Below are 25,703 nucleotides of genomic sequence, written 5' to 3' on the forward strand. Positions count from 1 at the left end.
TTCTTATGCTGCAATGACTAAACAGGCCATCTTTTAACAAACTATTTAGTATTAAAGGCTATACCAAGCAAAAATAATTTTGGTATCTCTTACTCATGTTGCATTGTTGGTAAAAAAAAAAAAACAAACATAACAAAATTGCCGATACAATGGGCTTGAACAGCAGACAATATCAAAGCTTCTAATAAAAGTCTTACATTATACGTGTTGCATAATCTAAATGTCAGGTAACCAGCAAATCGCTCACAATGCCAACATACCAAATGTGTATTTTTTCTAAAATATTGTTAAATAAACTATTTTTGGAAAATAATCTTGTGAGCTATAGAAAAGTGACCACAAATGCACTTGAGAGTTTGAATTGAAGATCATCATACATCTCTTATTCCTTCATTTTATGTATGTATTTTGTCTGCTGAGAGTCAAGAGTAAGGTTATTATCTTTATTGAAAATTGTAACTAAAATTACTAAAAAAGCATTTTGTTCAAAAAAGTAAAAACCAAGCTAAAGGCTGTGTGAAAAAATAAAAACTAAGCTAAAATTAAAACTGAATACACAAAAGCTAACTAAATAAAACAAAAATGGGTGCAAATGAAAATTTGCTGTTTCATTTTTTTAATAAACGAATTTCAAGTAACCTACTGTTCACCAGTGTTTCCTTTGAAATGCAAATTTGTGCAGACATCCACAACTTAAAATTTAAACACTTGCTTCTTTGTGTTCTACTGGAAAATAAGTGTTTAAATTTTAAGTTGTGGATGCACACAAAGAAGCAAGTCAGGATCTTCCTGTGCAAAATGGTTTCAGGGAAGGGAAAGCACAAATGCCCTCATCCTAGTAATCACTTGTTAAATCATGGCATGGAAAGCAATTTATCACAGAGCTGAATATGATTCTAGAAAGAGTAGTGCTTTAAGATTTAGCCTAGGAGATCAAGAACTGGCCTCACCTTCCTTGGTACTTCTTTTAACTAACTAAAAAACTGTTCTAGATCATTTGGTAACTCAGTGTTCAGTGTTCATTGGATCCACTGACACTTAACACTATTTTTCTTGATTCTCAGAAGAATTGTGTAAAAGTGTTTTGATAAATGAAGTATATAAAATGAATTATACGATGAAAACATGTACTGTATATAAACCATTACATTCAAATATTTACATAGTGTGCACAAAACCTTTGTCAATGAAAGGATACTAGCCAACCCGCGGCGTAGCATACGCCGCATAATTATTTATTGATATGTGAACACCTCCTGAAAGACACAGTTGTCCAAATGGGGAGGGTTTGAGAATACAACTATCAGTGAATAAAAAGATGGAACTCTGGAGAGAGCAACATACAACTGTCCGTGACTGAAAACAGGTTTTGGCAGATACAGGCATATCTTTTTGAAAGTTTGGCCCTGTGCCTTATTAATAGTCATTACAAACGGCAATCTAACAGGAAATTGTCTGTGTGTAAAAGTAAAAGGCAAATTTGAATCTGATGGGGTCACGGAAATCCGGGGAATAAGTACAGTTTGTGAGGTAGCAGATGTGATAGTATTACACTCCATTACATTGCGGTGAATGCTGGTAAAACAAAGTCTAATGCCATTGCAGAGACGGATCTCCTCAACCATGTGCAAATCCATTCAACAAAAACATTTGTCTGCAGCCACACTGATGTGACGTCACATTCCCACTGTCCTCTTACTAAAAAACATTTACAAACGCATTTCACACCAGAATTTCAATGCAACATTTGCTCAAAAACCTTCATGCTCCAGAAATATCTCAAAGCACATTTACACACACACTCCAGTGAACAAACGCATTCCACACAGGTTTTTCAATGCACTATTTGTTCGAAAACATTCCGACTGCAGATTTATCTCAACGCACATTTAAAATCACACTCCACTGGCACTGAACGAATTATGCAATGTGAACATTGGCAGCAATGCTTCAAAAGAACTTGTGCTCTTAAGAAGCACTTACAAACTCATTCCAGTTCCTTTCAGTGTCAACTCGCAAACCCCATGCACAGTCATCGCATTCAGTTTTACGCTGCTTTTCATGAAGATACCGTCATTCCCGTCCAAGAACATAACATTGGCCTACCTACTGTAGTATGTACTTCTTGTAATGCTCTTCATTGGCCATCAGAGGAGTTGGCGGGCCTGGCCCTGTTGTGCGTATCCCATGGTCTTACAGTTGGCGGATGGGGCTCTGTGAGTTGGCGGGCATGGCTCTCTGTCTTGCGTGCCCTTAGTGAATGGCGGGCGGGGCTCTGTCATGTGTTCCCCATGGTCGGGCGACTTGGTCGATTATATATATAGAAAAGCAGCTGGAACCGAAAAGAACAATGAAAAGTCAACATGGCTCAGAGGTGCATGTGGACTGTAGCATAGACGAAAGTGACTGAGGCTGTGTTTGGTGAGTTGTTCCATTCGATACATGAGCAGGCAGTGCACATGCCTCGAGAGCGACATTGGACGCGGGAGGAGGGCTACAGTTGGCGGGCGGGGCTCTGTCGTGCGTATCCCGTGACGCGGGAGGGGGGATAGAGTTGGCGGGCGGGTCTCTGTCGAGCGTATCTCATGGTGTTAGAGTTGGCGGGCGGGGCTCTGTGAGTTGGCGGGCCTGGCCCTGTCTTGTGTATCCCATGGTCTTACAGTTGGCGGGCAGGGCTCTGCTAGAGTTGGCGGACGTGGCTCTCTGTCTTGCGTGCCTCTTGTGTGTGTCTTGCTTGCCCTTAGTGAATTATATATATAGATACCAATCAAGGAAGTGATTAATAATAATAATAAAACAATTTAATGTTTCAGGTCAAGACTTGATTGCTAAAGCCATTGATATATCTAAAACAAATTGTATGGCTGCAAATATTTATGTCCCTCTCCTTCATCTCTTTCCTTAATAATAAAAGTGTAAACTGTTAGAACACTACAAATATTCAGGGACAATAAATGTTAATAACCCCATGTAAGTAAGTGATAATAGGCTGAGCTTAATATTAGACAAGTCAGTAAGAATGAGCAGAAGCTACTTTTAAAGAAAATGGAATTGCTTTATAGTAGACAATAAAGCATATCTGTGTGTTTTATTGAATGTATGTTTGTTTTTACATGTTGCTTTGGACAATTTAGTATTTAAAACAGTAACTATCTGAACAATATTGTCAAAACTGAAAACATTATTGGTCTGCAACAGTCTGATCTTGTTAAGCTTTTATGCAAGTAACTTAAAAAGAAGGCTAATTGAATTTGTCAAACAGTAGCCACCCTCTGTTTCTAAAGTTGAAATATATGAGAGCATTGCAACTACCTGCTGTGCAGGAAAATCTGCTGGTTATGAACTGCCTATGTTTATCAGTAAAACTTAAAAGGACATGATATAACCTTATAGCATATCAAGAGAATTTTCAATTGAACTTAAAGAAAATAGTTTAGGAAGACAGGCATACTTTATGTGTGAAAATGTGTGACACTGACATTGATAATGACAGTGTTGTAATGTACATCTACTGCGGCTGTGGTCATGGGGAACTTTTAATCCAAAAGTAACTGAAGAAGCAGATGAAACAGAAAACTGTGGCTGAGGCAGAAGAGCAAAACCACAAGATAACTCCAAAAAAGCAAAATCTGATCACAGACTAGAGATGGTATAGATATCAGTGAAAATAAAGAGTGGCCCAGATTCACTGTCCTTTGTTAATTAATCATTGTTTTATTTAGATTTGCTACCTTTTAAAGCGACCATTTAGAAAGCAAGCAACAAATTTACAATGCTAAGAAAATATTTTTGGATTTAAATCTGACACAACCAGACAATAGCCTGCATATCTTGTTTAATTACAGCATTAAATTAAATTGTTAAATATAATAAAAAACTGAAAAATACATGCCATAGTCTCTCAGATTTTTAAGTAAATTATCCAAGTACGGAGCTCCTGTTGTCAGGAATTTCACTTAAGGTAATGAATGAAAAAGTACTTTAATGAAACATTTAGCAGTTTTTCAAGAAAGGTCATTTGCTGTTGATGAGTTTCTGTCAGTTGTGCTTGAAAGTTTATGAATCCTTTAGAATTTTCTATATTTCTGCATAAATATGACCTAAAACATCATCAGATTTTTACTCAAGTCCTAAAAGTAGATAAAGAGAAACCAGTTAAACAAATGAGACAAAAATATTACACTTGGTCATTTATTTATTAAGGAAAATGATCGAATATTACATATTTATGAGTGGCAAAAGTATATGACCTTTGCTTTCAGTATCTGGTGTGACCCCCCTTTGCAGCAATACCTGCAAACTAAACATTTCCGGTAACTTTTGATCATTCCTGCACACCGGCTTGGAGAAATTTTAGCCCATTCCTCCATACAGAACAGCTTCAACTCTGGGATGTTGGTGGGTTTCCTCACATTAACTGCTCGCTTCAGGTCCTTCCACAACATTTCGATTGGATTAAGGTCAGGACTTTGACTTGGCCATTCCAAAACATTAACTTTATTCTTCTTTAACCATTCTTTGGTAGAACGACTTGTGTGCTTAGGGTCGTTGTCTTGCTGCATGACCCACCTTCTCTTGAGATTCAGTTCATGGACAGATGTCCTGACATTTTCCTTTAGAATTCTCTGATATAATTCAGAATTCATTGTTCCATCAATGAAGGCAAGCCGTCCTGGCCCAGATGCAGCAAAACAGGCCTAAACCATGATACTACCACCACCATATTTCACAGATGGGATAAGGTTCTTACGCTGGAATGCAGTGTTTTCATTTCTCCAAACATAACGCTTTTCATTTAAACCAAAAAGTTCAATTTTGGTCTCATCCGTCCACAAAACATTTTTCCAATAGACTTCTGGTGATCTTTAGAAAACTGCAGACGAGCAGCAATATGTTTTTTGGAGAGTAGTGGCTTTCTCCTTGCAACCCTGCCATGCACACCATTGTTGTTCAGTGTTCTCCTGATGGTGGACTCATGAACATGAACATTAGCCAATGTGAGAGAGGCCTTCAGTTGCTTAGAAGTTACCCTGGGGTCCTTTGTGACCTCGCCGACTATTACACTCCTTGCTCTTGGAGTGATCTTTGTTGGTCAACCACTCCTGGGGAGGGTAACAATGGTCTTGAATTTCCCCCATTTGTACACAATCTGTCTGACTGTGGATAAGTGGAGTCCAAACTCTTTAGAGGTGGTTTTGCAACCTTTTCCAGCCTGATGAGCATCAACAACTCTTTTTCTGAGGTCCTCAGAAGTTTCCTTTGTTCGTGCCATGATACACTTTCACAAACATGTGTTGTGAAGAGCAGACTTTGACAGATCCCTGTTCTTTAAAAAACACAGGGTGCCCACTCACACCTGATTGTCATCCCATTGATTGAAAACACCTGACTCTGATTTCACCTTCAAACTAACTGCTAATCCCGGAGGTTCACATACTTTTGCCACTTACAAATATGTAATATTCGATCATTTTCCTCAATAAATAAATGACCAAGTATAATATTTTTGTGTCATTTGTTTAACTGGTTTCTCTTTATCTAAAACATGATGATGTTTTAGGTCATATTTATGCAGAAATATAGAAAATTCTAAAGGATCCACAAACTTTCAAGCACAACTGTATGTACACTGTGTGGTTAGATGGCTTTGCCTTTGGTACAGTAGGTGCAGTAAACGTTTTGTCTTTGAAGTCCTTGTTTTTACTTTACCTGTATAACCATAAAAAAACCTATTTACAATATTTCATTTATAAATTACATACTATACAATATACTGTGAAATCCACTTGATCCAGTTCAGGGTTGTGAGGGTGCTAAATCCTTTAAAGGCAACATTGGGTACAAGACAGGAATCAGTATTTTTGGCAAGCCCATATACACACACCAGTGCGTATGTACACCAAGTCACCAGATATCTATTATACTGTATTATACTGTGCACTCACCGGCCACTTTATTAAGCCCACCTGTTTAACTAATTGGCAGCAACTAAATACATTTATGCATGTAGACATTGTCAGGATGACCTTCTGAAGTTCAAACCGAGCATCAGAATCAGGGAAAAAAGGGGATTGAAATGACTTTGAATGTGGCATGGTTGTTGGTGCCAGAAGGGCTGGTCTTAGTATTTCAGAATTTGCTGATCTACTGGGATTTTAGATTAAGCAGATCAGTGGTTGTGCTGAGGATATCTTTATTTATGTATTTAAAATGTTCAAAATACTTGTTTTAATTACACTAGTATTTACACAATTACTCTATTAGTGTGTAATTTTTTTGTAATTTGAAATTTGACCATAACACATTTCAATGTTTCCTTAATTCCAGTCTTCTACCATTATAAAAAAATGATTCAGAGACACATTACAATGTTAATTGTTTTGTCATATTAATTTACAATATTTTTTTCTTGTATTAAATAAAATTTTTGAAGTCTTTGTGCTTGATGCTTGTGCATTAAGAAAAAATATCTTAATATGTTTTAAATGTGATTAAATAGATGTATAGTGATAATGTGGCAAATACAAAGGTTAAAGGTTGAGTTAACCATGGTTCAGCAATTAGCAATGTAAACGAAGCATTCATTATTCAGCATGCTGGGAAGTTGATGAACTGTACAATAAATCTGAGCCCACAGTCAGCATTGCAATAAGACATTCTAGACATTAAAATATTTATGAGCTTGACAGATAGAGTTTTTGATGATTTAATGTGTAAGGGGGAAAATGCATATTGATCCTATGAACAGTACACAGGAAAGAGTAGAAAATAAATGACTTATTTTCTTACTTTTCTTGCTTCCGTAGTTGAAGAAATGGGAAAAAGTAAAGAAGGTTAAAATTCATGTTAACAATTTACCACAGTGAAGTGTTATAGGATTTACTGCATTTAAATATCCCTTTAACATATTTTAACGTCTAATATGCATTTAAGGCATTTATTGTCAAACTTCATAGTTTCCAAAAAATCCTAATAAATCTTTAACTCTTTTTGTGACATAAGGAACTGACAGTATTTCTGAATGGACTGTCCCTATAAGAATCTGTGTTTCGATTGTTATAACACTTATCTTGTAATGTTTATTTTAAGGAATAAATTAAGTTTTTAACAAAATATGCATGCATTTAGTAGAAATAATTGAAAGGCACTTTCAGTGGCAAACTATAAAAGTTAAGTTAATATTTACATGAATTTTTAAATGGTCTGTGTCAATATGTGGTTCTGTATTACAGACTGTAGAGCACTACTAAAATGGTGCTGTTTTTCATTCAGACGTTAGTAGAACTAAACATTATATAATGCGTGAAGTCTGTTAACCAAGATTTGTAGTGTTGCCTACAGTTTTACTTATGAGGTGTTTTTAGCCGAGAATTTACCTCAGTTCATTTCCCATTAATTAACTAAATTTTTTTTGTATTATAAAACGATTTAATGATGACATGGATTTACAGAATGTTAGACAGAATTCCTAGAAAGGATGAAAACAATTTTTAATTTTGTTTTGTGGTTGTACATGACATTTTCAGGTATTTGTTGCCCTAACAATCTGAGGGTCATCTTACTCTAATAGATGATAGCCAAGAGAATTTTGCCATGATTACAATTAATGATTAAATTATCAGTGAAAGGTTATTTTTTTAAGTACTGAAGTAAAAAAGGCCTTTTCAGGAGATTACCTTACTTTATCTACACTTATATTTCAAAACCTTCCAAAAACTCCTCTGACATTCTTTTTATTCTGATTTCCTGTAAAATATTCACAACAATTGATATAGCAATATAACAAGGTGATGCTGCATTCTTTTTTCAGGATCCATATTGTGAGACTGATCAAACTTTCATTTCTGCCCTTAATTTCCAATGTACATTAGCTATATCCTGCAGACAGCGCTAAGCAAAATTAGTTTTTAGCATTGTTTTGTTGAACGTTCTGTTGTAAATCTTGATTTGATATAGGATGGAGTAATCTAGAATATGGCGTGATGGTTGAAGTCAGGACAATTGGTAGATGAATGTTATAAATTGTCATAGGCACAACGAAGACAAACATGCTTGGAAACAAAATAATGATTTTTTTTCTGGCTAACAGGAACTGGCTAGATAATATATAGAGTAGACAAGCATGTAGTTATTCAAAAACAAAGAAACAGCAAGTCCAAGGTCAAGACACTGGACAGAAGTACAGTCAAAATAAAATGTTTATAAACCAAAAAAAGTCCTAGCTAGAAATGGGGGCGACCATCCAACAAACTGAACACAAAATAGTGTTGACTAAATAATGATAAAATCTGTTTGCAACCAGAAAAATATATTCAAAAATTACAAAAATGAAAAAAGACAGCAAAACACCAATTTATGACATTTACATTTTACAAATCTAATTTTGGTAACATTCTCAGCAGAAGAAATCTTGGAAGGGAGATGAGAAGTGATCTTCTCTGTAGACACTTAAAAGATTCGCAAGACAACAACAACAACATTTATTTATATAGCACATTTTCATACAAACAGTAGCTCAAAGTGCTTTACATAATAAAGAATAGAAAAATAAAAGACACAATAAGAAAACAAAATAAATCAACATTAATTAACATCGAATAAGAGTAAGGTTCAATGGTCAGGGGGGACAGAAAAAACAAAAAAACTCCAGAAAGAAAAAATAAAATCTGTATGGATTCCAGACCATGAGACCGCCCAGTCCCCTCTGGGCATTCTACCTAACGTAAATGAAACAGTCCTCTTTGGATTTAGGGTTCTCACGGAAGGGCTTGATGAAGATGGTCACGTAGACTTCTGCCTTTTAATCCATCCATCATTGTGGGAGCATCATGAAGCTTTGAGTAGGTGGAGGTGGCGCAGGCCACCACCACAAAGAAACCGGAAAAAGATGAAAGAGATTGGCCACGGAGCGTCTCACGGAGACCTCAAACATGAGACTTGGTGCCAAGAGATTGTCCCAGGACCATCTTCTTGCATTCTTGCAAGTCACGCACTACTTACAACCAATTTCAAATAACTATGGTCATCAAAGCTTTCAGTCATGTAAAGGCTTTTAGCAGACACACATCCTCTGCTCTCAGCTCATATAAAGCATATAAGGACAATATACTGTATTCTAGATGAAACGTCAACGACTAAGCAAAGAAGAAAGAGCAGCATGGAGAAAAGAGACCCAAAAGCGTTATAAGAGATTATGAAAGCAGTGGAATTCGAAAGGCTAAAAAAAAAAGAACAATGGCATGATACACATGCAGAGAAAGCCAAAGAATATGGAAGCAATACAATTTGAAAGTATCAAAAAAAAAGATAGTAAAGATCACATTAATGCAAACAAACAAAAATTATTACTCGAAAAAAGGGAAAATAATCATCACGGACCAGGTGTAATTGAAAAAATAGCAGGACAAAGTGAGGTCAGAAATAAAAGACAAAGAGTAGAAAACAAAGTAAAACGTCATAAAGAGGTTCAAAAACAAGGCAGCAAAACACATGCAGAGCTGGTTAGAGATAATGAAAACAGTGTAATTCAAAAGGCACAAAAAACGTAGGTACGATACACATGCAGAGCAAATTACAGAATATAAAAGCAGAAAAATTCGAAAGTATCAAAAAAAGATAGTAAAGACCGCTTTAGTGCTAACAGAGAAATTATTACTTGGCAAAATAATGGAAGTTAGTTAGGTTTCCTATATAATTTGCTGGAAGTCTTAATCTTAATATTTGATGGCAAGCACTATAAGATTCCTTTGATTTAGTGTATATCTCATTTCTAAAAGTAACAAGATTTCTGTGTTTTTTATCTTTAATAAGTTTATATTTTAATAGGAGTTATATGAAATATAATGTAAAGGGAGAGTCTGTCCGTTAAGAGGATGCCGAGGGAAGGGCACCACCAGTGTGGCACAAGTCAGTGTAAAGAGCCACACTAATCTCAGGAGAGGTCTTGCAAATGGAAATTTATAAACATAGGTGGTAGGGGTGATAGTAGTAGTGGTGGTGGTGGTGAGGATGGAGGGGGGGGGGATCTCCTGTTTGTGTGTTGCATGTCCTTGAAGGGCAATAGGCAAGAGTAACCGCTTGAGAGAGGGATAAATGCCGAATCAGCTTGCTGGAAAGTCACTAAAGCTTTCTAAGAACAATAGGAGACTGGCATCCCAGTTACTGGCTGGGCTACTTGACAATCTCCTTATAAAGAGATTAAGGACAAGAAGGAGATACCAGTGGTGGGAACACCTCATGATCACTAGAAAGTGGTCACAGAAGGAAGCATACATGACTGTGCGCTCTCTCAGATATTATAGGCAGCCAGGATGTTGTTTTGGAGACCTTGGCCCTTTAAGATAAATATTTAGGAACACTAGATAGAAGTTATTGCTTGGTGTTCCTGAAGCAAGGAGAAGGTCACCCCGACCATAAAAGTGATTCTGGAGCTTGGCTAGAAGTGACCACAGAAAAGGGCTTTAAAATATCCTTCATGTTAGAGTTCTTTTAAGTATAGAAAAAGACGCAGCTAGCTGGAGGTATGGAGGTAATAGTCTGGAGAAAGTAGAGAGAGAAAGAAAGGGAGGTGAGAGAAGCAGTACCTTTATGTGGTGCTGTGGTAGGCAACTGGGTGAGCTATCCTGCTTAATAGTCAGGTGTTTAAGAAGAGTGTAGACCGGCTTTTAGAGTCTGTAGTTTGTTGTTTTGCAACTGTTTATTTCTACAGCATGTTCTCACAGAGTTCATTTCTTAGTCTGCTTATTTTTGTTCACTTTTTTATTTTTATTTGGTGCCTCATATATGTTGCTCTGGATGTGCAGGGCTCCTACAAAGTCTCTAGCATGTCACAGTTGTTGTATCAATGTTATGTTGCAAGATAAATAAAATGTTGCTTCTTCATATTTTAATTGTTGCACACATTTACATTTTTGCAGTTCATATTGTAGGACTATTATAAACTAAAAATTAGTTTCACAACAGAACAATTGTGGTCCTTTTTTTAAAGCATATTTCAGTAGGAGTTAATATTTTGCCTCATATTTAGGCAAACATTTGGTATTTTAATAGCTTTATAACTCATTCTGAAAAGATACTCCTGTCAGGCTAAGCTTTAAATGAGATTGGGAAAGTGTAGATACATTCTAATAAGCTTCTATCATTACAATGTTGAAATTAAAGAGAAAAGAAAAATATTTTGGGTTTAAGTGTATCTTCTGAAATGCTGTAATGCTTAAGTGCATAAGTACTGCACATTCCATATGTTTACTGTTGCTTGATTGAACATGATATGAAATTGTTTCTTCTTTTCCATTACAAATCTCTTTCATCTCTTCAAACATCTTGAGATGTTTTATTAAGATAATCAGGCATCATCAAGCTTTCTAAATTAAAACATAGCTTTTTATCAGCCCATCTATTTTCCAAGCCTGCTAATTTTGCTTTTATTTTGAGTTTGCAACGTGTTGGGCTGATAAATTGTCTAAAGTTGGTTTATTTCTTGCACCCATTGTAGACAGGATAGCATCTTAACTTCTACTGACACAGTACTGGGATAAGCAGGTTTAGAATATGAGGAATTATTTTTGCCTTTAGCAGCAGCTAGTTTTGTCCTAATATTTTTTCAGTATATTGGCTTAAAACAGTGATGGCGAACCATTTAGAAACCAAATGCCCAAACTGCAATCCAAAACCCACTTATTTATCGCAAAGTGCCAACATGGCAATTTAACCTGAATACCACCTAAAACTGAACACCAGCAAAACCAAGGAGCTGGTGGTGGATTTTAGGAGGCCCAGGCCCCTCGTGGACTCCGTGATCATCAGAGGTGAGTGTGTGCAGAGGGTACAGATCTATAAATACCTGGGAGTACAGCTGGAAGATAAATTGGACTGAACTGCCAATACTGATGCTCTGTCTGTCTATCTACTGAGCTTTTAGTTTAGAAAAGCCACTCATACATTAACATCTTTTGTCTTAAAAGAAAAACATAATAGCGGAGCTTTCAATGATACAAACAACTTTTTGTTGAAAGGTAAAAGTTTGCATTCGGTATGCTTTTGAACAATTAATGTGCTTTTTGCTGTTGTATGCATGCTGATAATTTGTCTAACCTTGGCTCATACTTTGTAAGCTTGAGAGCAACACATGCAGCACTCAGGTCATCTGTTAGTCTGTTTCTGGTGTCAGATTTGATTTAATTCAAAGCTGAAAACAGCTGCGCACAAGCATAAGATGTTCCAAACAAAGTAAGGAAAGCAATCTCAAGTGCCTTCATTGACTTAAGATTATTTGGCAGAGAATTCCACACTTTAAGGATTTCATTATCATAACTAACTGTGCTATTCTTTGTCATCCCTTTGATCCTCTCAAGTGTTTCACGCAGGTCTTCCCTATTAAGCTCCGCCCCCAAAGCTTCCATTATATATTACGGGGTCGTGGATCAGGTGTGGCGATTAGCAACTCCCGGCAATAATTACAGATGCGGACGACTCCTCACCTGTGTGCTTAAGCGAGGACTGCCCGCATCACAAAGCTCCCGGAAACCGCTCCGGCCACTCTACCATAACCCCCTTTAAGCCGCGAGTGCGGCAATTATCTGTTAAAACTGGCCTTTTCAATTTTGAGCTGTGGACCCGCTATACCACATCCCCTCCAACCCCACCACGGGAATCACAGACTCAAAAGGCTGCAGTCCGTGCCGCACCCTCAAGCAGCATGTGTGCCGCCCGCCTTACCCCAGACAGGAGAGGAAGGACGCGCTCCCATTGGGCTGCTGGGCAGAGGGCGGGTGATGTGAGAAAAGTCCTCCGCGCGCATGAAGAGGGGGAGCGGTGAGGGGAGCAGCCCGGCCCCGCATTCCTCTGGCTTTATAGTAACGAACTCTGTGCTCGGGCGACGGCGCGCGTGCCCACTGAGAGGGCTCTGAGTGCCCCCTTTGGCACGCGTGCCATAGGTTCACCACCACTGGCTTAAAATAATTTTTTGTTCATTTTACTATGATCACCATAACTGATTTGACTGTCTTACTTAAAATAATGACACACAGTAGCTTTTGTTACCATTTTAAGGTTCTAATGTGTGGCATATGTGAGCATGATCAAGTCATTTCTGCATTGCATTTGGGATAGTACTGTATATTCCCCATAAAGTAGATAATTCATTACTTCTAGATCATGCAAGAGTATTATACTGAGGTCATCATGCTGCGTCTTGTGTATACTACATAAAATCACATTCTTGGTAGCTGCATTTTGGCTGCATGTAATGTACAGTAGGGCAAGTAAGACATTTTGTTGACATAAACAAATGTCATTTTTACTTTACATACATTTACAATAACTCACCACATAGTTTCAATTTAATAAACTCTTAAAAATTATCTAAGGTAATAATTAGATTATTGTGCCATTAGTTGCTCACTGAGCATTTACTTTTTTTTGCTTTTATAGATTACAGCAGTTACTCCTCAATCAGATTGGCAGTGCTACATCATAATCAAGTCAAATTTGATATCTCCTTCTGTGCTCTTCTAGAGAGCAAAGTGATAGAAGATTTAATATTACATAGTCACTCAAAGATATTGAGGCATTGTAAAGGTTAGAAGAGTTTCAACATTTAGACAACATTAATAAAGTTGTCATAAATTCTACAAAAAAATAAACTGAAATAGTTTTTTTCTATTTTGAGTAAGATAACACATTCACTGTGTCATGTGAGAATGTGCTGTTACAAAATGCTGTTACAAATTTTGTGAATATTATACATCCAAAACTATACAAGTGAACATTTTATTCCAGTAAGGTTGGACTATGGCACATTCCCACAATATGTAATCCAGTGATGCAGGTTTCTGACATGGTCGCATTTTAGATAGTCTAAGTCAGTTAGAAACTTGTGCAGTATGCAGTTTAGAGTTGGCTTAGACTATGTCTCCCACTCATAGATGAAGAGCGTTGTTTTATTTAATTTCCATTTATTGTTCATCCATCCATTTTCTATACCCACTTAGTCAGAGGAGGGTCATGGGAATTTATCCCAGCAGGTTTTGAGTAAAATGGCAGGAATAATCCCTGGACAGGGCCACCATTCCCTCGCTGGGGTAAACTTGAAAACACAGGAACATATCAGAAGCCAATTTTTCATACCCCGTCCACCTAACCTGCATGTCGTTGGACTGTGGGAAGGAAACACAAATAGACACATGGAGAACAAGCAAGCTCCATACAGGGAGAACCGGAGACATAAATTCTGGTCTTCTTTTTGCAAGGCATCAGCACTACCACTGTGCCACCATGATACTCGTTCATTGTCTGAAATTCTAATTGAAAGATTCCAATTCAAAAGGTGCACACTTCTAAAAAATCTGTGAAAGTCTGCTGATATCTTCATCTATTCTAGTTAGTATAGTTATATCAAAGGAAAGTTAGGGAGCCATCCAGATTTTTTTTAATCTATTGTTGAAAGGCAATATTTCAGACACAGTTGTTAAAAGGGTATAATATATTATCAATATAAAAATCTTTGTACTGCAATGAATCTGGAAATGCCTTGTAAGATATAACTGTAACATCCTCTATTTAAGGTCTCTTTTGCGTTGATACAAGATTCTGAGTGAGTGCCGAACTACTGGAATTCAGCTTAGCTGAATAGTAGTGACAGGTGCACAGAGCAAAACATACAGAAAAACATTTGGAGAGGATTTCTTTGATGGCTAGCCAAGCTGATTTGGTTTGCATATATTCTGATTCCTTCTGTATTCTCATAATAAGCATAATCTTATAGGTTATGTAGTGCTATATATACACCATCCTCTACAATTTTTTAAAGTTTTTTGTGTATGGCCTCTTTGTATATCAAATGAATAAAGTTAGAGTTGTATTTAAATTTTTAAAATAATTGTTTTTTAATATATATAGGAATTAAATAAAAAATAGAAATTTTGTGGAATGATATTAATTTTAACCTAGATATTTATTTTAAACTTAACTTGCCCAGCAGATAACATTGTGTTTACTGCTTTTGTCATTTTGTTAAAGTTAACTTTGAATAGGACTTTAAATCATTGTATATTTCTAGGTGTGTCAAATGTTGTGAACATAAAAATCTAAAGAAAACTGATCCAATTTTAAGGTGATGGGCATGTCAATTCACAGGAATTCAGATGCTCTTGTTCAGGTTAACCTGGAGCCCATAAAACTCCTTTAATACATTTAATACATATTTAACTGATGCATAAGAATACAATGTATAACACAATATATCATCTGCATAAAGAGCTGCTTTTTTTTGTTCCTTTATAATTTCCCAAATCTCTGGCTGTTTACAGAAAAAAAGATGTTGAGGAGTGATGGTGATGAGAAATATAATTGGAAGTTAAGGATAGTCATGTCTTCTTCCCTGTTAACTAATAAAAATGTATATAGTGCTTACATTAACTAAAGCATCTAGTCTGGATTATAACAGATTAATCTATGGTTCCAAACTCAGATTTTCGGATGTGTTGAATAAATAATTCCATTTGATTCCATCAAAGGCTTTTTGCCATTCAGAGATAACAATGTCTGCTACTGAGAAATATACTGTATAACATTAATATGTTTTACTCATTCTGTAATAGCAGTTGACGGTGCCAGGCAGCCACTCAGTTGCCTCAGACTCTGGAACCTTTTTTCTTCATGTAAGTACCATGTCACATGTCTGACTTGAAATTTAATAGGCAATCAAAAATAAGACATTAAAATATTAACCTGGCATGATGACACAGTGGTTAGCCCTGCTGCTTCATGGGACCATCATCCTGGGTTCAGTCATGTCTGGTAGTCATTGGCATCAGGTTTGCCCATTCACCCAGTATTCGTGTGGCTTTTTCTTCAGGTACTCCAGTTTTCCGGCAGCGTAACCAAAGATACACAAGTTAGGCTAACTGGTGTTTCCAGATTGGCCTCAGTGTGAGTTCTGTGAGTGTAGGTGAGTTTGCCCTGTGATGAACTATCAATCTATACATAGTTGTTTTTCTTTTACACCCAGTACTGCCATACCTTCCTAGTTAAAAAAGGAAAAAAGAGCAATACATTTTTTTCCACATGGTGAACATATTTTTGAGATTGTAGGCAACTTCTTTTACTCTTTGCATTGCCAACCTTCTGCTCCATGTTATTCTGCCAAGCATAAAGAAAGCAGTTTAGTCATGAAACTGATCAGAAGAAGACACATAATCATAAGCTACCCAACATTTTATACTGGAAAGTCTATCCAAATGTTTCACCTACATGAAATCAGAAACCAAACTAGTAGTCAAGAAATTGTTTTAAGGTTTCAGAAACAAAACAAGAAAATCCATACAAAGAAATGCACAAACTCATTTCATGGGATGTTTGTCTGAAATCTTTGATGACCAAAGACCAAAACAAACCAAAGCAAACAAACCAAAACAAAGATTGTGTCCTGCAAGATGCAGAAATAATTTGACTACTTGATTTAATCCTGTTGGTGAAACCTAGTAAAGAAATGGAATCCTTGAGTTCAAAACTCTAAAAATGATAAAGAAAATCCCCAATCAAGGTAAATAACATTAAGAAAAATTAAACCAAAAGGAGAAAAATTAAAACAAAAGGAGATCAAATTACTTGTATTGCACATGTGCAAATGAGAATTATTATTAAGGAACAACAGTTGTTGTATAAATTCAGGTAGGGACTTTTCCAGTGGCACCTACTAAAGTATCATAAAATTGCAAATTGCTTGCTTGTGTTCCATGCAAGTCCATATCTTAATAACCAGAAAACATGCAATTTTTGATATACTCTAATTGTCTATAATTAGTTTTAAAGGTGGCAGCTTTAACTGGAACGATTGATGTATTTTTAAGATGGTAGAAGAGAAAGGAAATTTGAAAAGAGCAAAACACATTCAAAAAGTTTGTGTTTGCACTTTATTTTCACTTAGTATTAAGCCAAAATGTGAAAGTAAGGTGTACTGCTTAGAAGAGGACCTGTTTGTCATTTTAATACATTTTTGTAATTAAAGTCCTGAATATGCAGAATTGCAAGGCAAGCTCACTTAGTATCACTGTTGAGTTCAGCATTTGTCATTAACGTCTCCTTGTAACAGTAGGGCAACCATATGGGACAGACTGAATGATTTTCTTTTATTGTATAATAGTCGGAAAAAAGGTATTATCATTGTACCTACTTTGAAGGGTGTTTCTAACTTATGCAGAATCATTTATGTATCCTGTGTTAAGTATATAAGAATGAGTAGGAGTGTGAATTGTAGAAACCAAGGGTTCTTATGGGAACATTTGACAATTCTGCCTAGATTATAGCAGCCGTTGGAAATGTATGGATTGGCCTATAGTGGCAGGTGTTTTACAGTAAAGTCATTTGGTTTCTCCATTGTTCCACAGTTTAACTCTTTTACGGCTGATGTCGACTTTTGTCCAAAGGAGGCGTTGACGATGGTAATCAACTGTAAACTGGGAAGAAACAAACCGTTAGGTTTTAGTTGGACTCTTGTTGCTAGAAGGAAAGTTAGCTTGACTGGTTTGACTTAGCGTGAGTAGCAAGATGCAAACAATGGCAAAAATGGCACCGATATCTGGCGAGAGATCAAAGCGAATGCGCAAAGCAATATACTCCGTGGATGATGTTTTGCCTATTATCTCTGAACTGGACTATGACTTGTGAGGTTCCAGCTTCAGCTGATTGGTCCCCAGCTATTCGTGATGCTGAACAGGTTCATGTAGCTGACATGCCTACGGCAATGTTCGCCAGTGAGGACTGCCACTTAACAATGATAAGAGGTAGAAACCAGACTGCAATAAACTGTGACAGTAATCGCTGCTGCTGCTACCCCAGCCACACGAAGACAGCCTGGCAGCAAGCCTGACGCACATTCTTGGCAAACTGGCAGCCACAGCATGCAGCAACAGACGTTACATGTTGATTTCTGTGTAAAACCAATGCTTTTCAGAAATTGTTTTTTGGAAAGAAAATTCAGCCCTCAAAGAGTCAAGTGTGTCTGCAGTTGCATTCTTCTTGACATTTAAACTGCTTTCCTACGTAATGTCTGTTTTTACCAAGTTAAATTCTAGATCCTTACAACTCTAGCTTGGAATTCACATGTTCTAAAAATTAATACATATACATACAGTATATAAATAAATAGATAGCACCACATGCACATAGATAAATATTTAAATAGCATTTTATTTGTCCTCAGTGGTAAATTTGGCATTGAATTTTTACATTTAAAGAGAAATATCTCCTTGCTGATGACACTTTCAATTTCATTTCAAAATAAAATCATTAAATATACAACATGCAAACATGCTTTTCCATGCATTTTAAAAAAGAACATGATACCTATTGCATATTTGTGCACATTCTATGAGTCTTTTATTTTGAAGGATTACTGAGGTTTCACAGAAAGGAACTGAATGCCATAGTAGGAAATGTTTTGCTAATAAGTGTAGTTTTTCACTTTACATTAAAACATTCAGAGCCTTCTCAGTGCAATTGTGACTTCTATTTTGAGGTAAGGGCATTAATAAGAGATGGGGACATACTCGTGTATAAAAATAAAGAGAAAATAATCATTTTTATATTTTACATTACATTAATTTAAGTGGAGCACAGTAACTAGAGCAAAAAATGTCTTATTCATTGAGCTGCCTGTGTCATTACAAATTATGTTTTAGTTATTTTATCTGCTACATTAATAATAACTTAAGATATTGTACTGACTGGCACTTTGTCAATGGTTCGCTCTTGCTTTGTTCCTAGTGGTGCTGGTAAATGCTAGTCTGCTGGGAACACTAAATTGTATTATGTGAATGTTATATTTAAATCGGGGCAGCACGTTAGCAGTTACTTCTGCTGCTTTATGGATTTAGCACTATGTTTGGGCATGGCCTGTCTATGGAATGTGCTTGCTTTCCCAGTGTTGGCTTGGGATTTACTCCTAAGTTGTGAGCATTATGTGGACATTTTAAGTTCTGCCTGTGTAGGTGTGTACCTGACTAGACTATGTGATGGACTGGCAGCCATTCAGGGCAACTTTTTCTGCCTTTTAGCTGTGGAATGGCATGATAAGTTTTCAACCCTAAGACCACTTAAGTGGATTAAGTATGTTTGAAAGTGATAAGTTTGATCTGACTCTGGATGCGTTCCCTATACTTTTCTATAAATGGTTTTGTTGCCCAGTGTTATCACATTGTGGTCTGTGTACTAACATATGATAGTTATTTTGCTTCACACTCTTTTTGACTTCTTAGAGCAGTGCCAATACCACCAAGGTCTGAGAAATACATGCAATGGAAGTTTGCTATCTAATTTAATTTAGCCTATTGCCATAGTAACACAGTTGCATAGAGGTTCATTTGGCAATGTTCCTACAAATATACAAAAAGGGGAAAACAGTATTCGTCATTCTCCAACAGTCTGAGAACAGCCAAAATAATAGAAACACAGATATATTAATAAAATTGGTGACATAAACTCAAAAGCCAAGATGCTGGAACAGCTTCTTCCATTTTTCGGTTTGCATTGTTTTGAAATCTGATGGTACTAATCTTTTTAGGACTCTTAAGCAGAAGAAAGGAGAATAGTGAACAGAAGTGGAGTTGAGGTGTGACAAATCACATAATCTTTAGAAGTTTTCATTCTGTAACAGGAGAATGAATCCAGAATGGAGAGATGATAGCTTGTGATTTTAGAAGTAATACGTACACCACTCTCTCTAGCTACTTTTTGTTTTTGGCAGAGAATACCGTTTGCTGTATTACAAGGTGATAATCAAGGTCAGACATTTTCAATGACAGATCTGGTGAAATTGATCAATATGTTTCTCCATGTTTCATAGTCTTCTCAGGGGGAAATGACCTCTAGAGAGCCTTTTTGAACAGAATTTATGTGTTACAGATGGTGTTGTCCAGGAATTTGAAATTCTCTACCAGTTCCACAAACTGACCATTTATGTATACATTTATGTTATCTATAATAACAATAATAAAGCAGGCCTCATATTTCAATCCCTTATGCAGTACTAGAGGTAATTCACGTACTCATTCCTTTTCTGAACCTGCCTGTGTAGTTAGGATCTGTGGGCGACTGGAGCCTACTCCAGTTTGTCTAGTTAGGGTTTGTGGGGAAATGGAGCCTACTCTAGCCAGAGCACACTCAGCCACACAACCCACACTTACTTACATCTGTTCTGTTTTGGACAATCCGACTCACTTGCAACAAAAATTGAAAAAAGGCACACAGACATAGAAAGAACTGCAAAACTCCACAAACCAAGTGACCAGGCCACTGTTGGAGCTGTGGAAGAGCAGTACTAATAGCTGTACCACTGTACTACCAGTATATGTGACGCTCCAGCATTGACTGTATCAGAGGAATCCTTCTTAACTCACCACCACTCTGAATGACTGCCACACCATCATATACAGTATTAAAAAAAGGTTCCGTTTAGTATTCTTTTAAAGCATTTGTTTGCCTTATGTACATACTTTTAGACAAGGGGTATCAATAAAATGTATACACAAAAAACAAAGGAAATAACATTTGAAAATTCACATAGTTGCTGGTTTCACTACACTCACTGTCATTAATTTTATCTTGCAATATCTTAACAGTATGTCATTCTGGCAGGTACTCATTTGTTCTCTTTACTTTGGTCACTTTTGGGGAATAATGATTTCTCTTGACATCTCCAGAAAGACCCCTCGGGTCCAACTGCAAAGAAGAAGAATAAACTTCAGCAGTTTTGCTAAGGGTGCCCTGTTTTGGAATATAGACAAAAAAACTCACCATACCAAGAAAGAATGAAGTAACCTGCTACTTCTATAATATCAGGCTGTGATTTTTACTCTGTTTATTGATGATGATGTTGTTTTTTAAAACAAGAAAGCATTCAACAGCACAATGAGGGCCATACATTTCATTATCTAAAAAAATGTTAACTGCATCTAGGTACTTGTATAGTGCAGAACATTTTAATAATTACAAATACATTTATCTCAACATGGAACAGAATTTAAGCATACATAATGCTCAGAATGACCTAAGTGCAAATTTATAGACACTTTTATTTCTTTTTAATTACAATACACATTTATATGTAATATTATAATAGCTGGGATATGAGTCAATTAATATAACAGTGACTTGTGTATATACTTGCATGAAAGTCAAAGAATGCAAAGTAAAGAGGTCAGTAATGGCCTGAAGCAACTAAATTTGAAATAGAACTAGAAAAAGTTGATTCAGAAGATGGGAGGGTGTGGTTGTTTGTTATGAAATATGTTAATAGCAAGGCTGGTACTGTATGTTAAAGAAAATCATAATGACTTTATAAGGTGACAGATACAGGTCAAGTCAAGTTGAGGAACATGCACTGGTACAGTGTGTTGCTGCACCCAGTACACGATGAAATAGGATCCTGGTTGGCATCCCCCCAGGCAGACACGTGGTCCAGTCCCACCCTCCGGAAGTGACACTCTATCTGCCGCAGCCAGGTGTTATGTGTGTATCCCCTTGGCCTGGTCCAGCCACTCGGGTCCCCAACAAAGAGGATCTTGTGATCACACTCAGGGAAACGTGCCACATGGCTGTAGTGCCATAACTGACGCTCCCTCACAATGCAGGTAATGTGCCTCACTTGGGACTACATGAACAACTGTTCATTCGACACAGTCAAACCAACAGTACCCAAGGATTTTCTGGAGAAACACGCAGTACCAAAGGAGTCCAGTCTTAGTCGCAGGTCACTGGATAGTTTCCATGTCTCGCAACCATATAGCAATACAGGAAGCACCAGGACCCTAAAGACTTGAACCCTTGTCCTTTTGCATAGATATCGGGAGCGCCACACACCCCATGACTCCCCATGCTCTCCCAATCCATCTACTGACTTTATAGGAAGAGTCACCAGAGACATGAATATCACTGCCAAGGCAAGTAAACCTCTCAACAAGGTCGACACTCTCTCCGCAAACAGACACACTACTGATGGCTGTGCCCATACAACATACAGATACAGTGAATGAAAATTTTAAAAATGTCAGAATGTCACAAATATTGAAAAGAATGCATTCCATACAACAGTCATGGTTCCTTTTTTAGTCCAGAAAGAATTGTATGATCCCTCTTGTTATTTTTTTAAATAAAATATCTCTGCAACAAAGGTTTCTTTCCCATTTTTTAACCGAATACATTATACTGAATTAAAACTAAAACTAGTAAGTTGACTTAATACATTAAACTATAACTCACAGAAACTTTATTCATTTATTGATTCTCCATTGTCACTTAATTTAAAATACTTTGCTGTAACATATGTGATTATTTATTGATTTTACACTTTTACTTCATTTAATATGTGGCTAGAAGCAATAACATCCCTGGATGAGAGGTCAGTCAATTAAAAAGAAATACAGTTCAGTTTCTGTTAGAATGAACTTTGTTTTAACACTATAAACTAATGTTAAAAAAAAAAACATTACAGTGTGGTCTGTTTTCTTTTGCCACCTGTAGGTGCCGAATGACTGTGCTATGTTCCACTTTCATTATAACAAAATTCCCATTAAAACAAATTATTTTTCAGTCCCAAGCACTTTGTTCAATCAATCCAAATATTTATTGTTCTTGTAGCAATGAGACATTGTACAATGAAATTGTTCTAAAGGAATTTGACCTGTATCACAAAAAATGTATTTTTTGACACTCTGTAGCAGTCAGGAGACCTTGATAATGCAAGTTAGTTAGTGTCTGGAAGATTTCAGTGGTACAATATAAAACATCCGACTTGCTGCATCTTTCTGTAAGAATGAGCTAGAAAAAGTGCATACAGACAACGAATAACAGAACTTTGTAGACTGTGGAGGAGCGGTTAACCTTGACTACAAGGTTAATATCTTCATACAAGGACTTGATAGTTTCATACTTAAATTTTTTGAACTCTGGTTTATAAGAATTCAAACAAGAGATTGTGTTTATCCCCTTACCAAGTAAAATGTTAAAAAATCAATGCTAGCTGGGAGGTTTTGTGTTCAAATAACAGTAGCCTTTATTTATCCATCCATTTTCCAAACCGCTGAATCTAAACACAGGGGTCTGCTGGAGCCAATCCCAGCCAACAAGGCAGGAACCAATCCCGGGCAGGGTGCCAACCCACCACAGGGCACACACAAACACACCAGGGCCAATTTAGAATCGCCAGTCCACCTAACTTGCATGGCTTTGGACTGTGGGAGGAAACTGGAGTGCCCGGCAGAAACCCACACAGACACGGGGAGAACATGCAAACTCCATGCAGGGAGGACCCGGGAAATGAACCCGGGTCTCCTAACTGCAAGGCAGCAGCGCTACCACTGTGCCACCGTGCTGCCTGCCTTTATTTATTATATGGTAAAATAATGTTCAATGTTGCTGAATAACTTTGAACAAGTTGACAGTAGAGATGTTAGCAGGAATCTGTTTTCAGGTTGCCGGTCCATTGCAAGACATTGTTATGCATGTACCCATTCTCTTTCAGATCGGCCTAGTTTGAGCCAAAAATTTATCTAATGTATGTTTATTTGAGGAAAATAAGAATGCTTGGAGAATATCCACACAGACACAAGGAGAACATGCAGATTTTGCAAAAGCAGTGTGTGTGAACCGTGAGGCAGTACTGCTAGAAAGTGTGTAACCATGCTGTTTCAAATAAAACAAAACCACTCAGCTCAACATAGTGTAATAAAAACAAAGACAAAAGTAAAGGGCATGAGCATCAGCCAGTGATCTCCATTTAATTTTACCAGTTTGGATGGTCATAAAAATGAAAAAAAAAGAAAAGTACTGTCTTCTCAGTATGGCCATAAATTTAGTGTCTTGTGCAGAAGTAAGTTTCCGTAGGACTGGCTTCTTCCTGTGTTGCTGCCTTTTATATGTGTAAGAGGCAGGAAGTCCATAGAAGAGGTGGTGGTGATCTCAGACTTTTTTTTCTCCCAATGAATCTTGGATCTTATTCCTTCTGAAGGTAAAAGAGAAGGAGTAAGCAACAATGCCAACCCATGGTTTGGGGATGGATTTATGAGTATTAGTATAAAAAAGCCCTGAAGATGTTCCTGACTCACAGACGTCTGAGAACAGAATGAGGAACAAAAAAACAGATCAATTTGTTCTATTCCAGACATTCTGGAAAGTCTTAATCCTAAACACTTTTAGAAAAATGCCATAACTGGTCAGATGCAAATTAGTATGACAGCAAGATGAATAATGTCCATCCCCAGTTAGCAGAGTCAGAAGAAACTGACTTTTTTCTTATTGCTCAATGTAACCATTAAGATTTCTATTTGTTTGTTCTTCAGATTAACTGTTTTTGCTTGTGCTGCATCGAATGTGGTCCTAATACACTGACTTCTATACTTTGTCCCTAAAGCAGTCCATAACTGCTAGTATCTGCGTGCTGGAGTGATTTAATTTATTTACTTTATTTTTTCAAGCCTCATTTTTGAAGAAGTGTCTCATTAGCATATTTCTTAGTATAGCTAATGTTTGAAGTATAGTAGGTCTTTGTACTAAATATTTGCACATTTTTGTAATTGAGTGACTGTATCTGTACTTCTCTGTACTCAGTGATGACTGGTAAACTGCATGATTGCAATCCCCTTTTTTGTTTATTTGTTATTTTAGCTGCAAGATACAAGTCTTGTCCTAGGGCCCTATTTATATAACTTTGCATGGATTCAAGTATGAAAATATGTGCATTTCAAAAAAACAGGAGAATGCATACACACAAAAAAAAGTAAGATTTATAAAACATGGCATATGAATACAGTATTTCTATTCAATATACTCTTTATATATCACTATTACCTTGTAAATGTGTGTATGTGAATGTGCCTTGGATGCCGTTCTCAAACATCCATATATATGGAGCACGCTAATCAACCTCATTCATATGCAATGACTGCTGAATTTCATTGGCTGGTAGAGCAGTCTCCCATCTGACACATCGAGACACTGGCACTTGCACTCAAGAGCATCTGGTTGCACTCTGCAACTGAGAGTGCAAGGCAACTTAGCACTTATCCACTGCATGCTGGGAGCCAGGTAACAGCATAAGGAGCCAGTGTCGAAGCAGGTAGCTGCTATCACCTGCCGTATGTAATGATATTGCTGTTACATAGTAGTATGGGACATATGAAAAACTGAATGTTCAGCCAGACCTTACAAATAAGCCAGCCACCATGTACAGTACCATCACATCTGTCAAAGCTGCCACTGAGCCACAATTTTTCACTGCATGAAAAGAAACTCCTGTATACACCACTGATTTTTGGAAGTATCTACAAGTACCTCTGAGCGTATACATCAAATTCCACCAACCTAGGATACTTCCGGATTGATACCAATTCGGATGTATCTTGCTGAGGGATTCTTCCATGGTACAGCCATTTGTTGCCATGGCAGATAATCCACTCAAGGCTCTTTCAAGGAGACATTCACACCTCAAGAACCATTTACATTTTACACCTCTGCACAACTCTGCTGTTCTACATTGGTCTTTTATCTCAACATTGATTGGTTGATTTAAAAAAAAACAAAAAAAACAGTTCCATTGGTCACACTTTTTATTTAGCCCAACCCAAGCCCTTATAGCTTAGTGACTTGATTGGTTATTGGGCAAGTATGTAGACGGACCATATACACTCCCCACCCCCCACTGTACTATA

This window comes from Polypterus senegalus, chromosome 4, assembly GCF_016835505.1.
Source record: "Polypterus senegalus isolate Bchr_013 chromosome 4, ASM1683550v1, whole genome shotgun sequence".
Taxonomy (NCBI): domain Eukaryota; kingdom Metazoa; phylum Chordata; class Cladistia; order Polypteriformes; family Polypteridae; genus Polypterus; species Polypterus senegalus.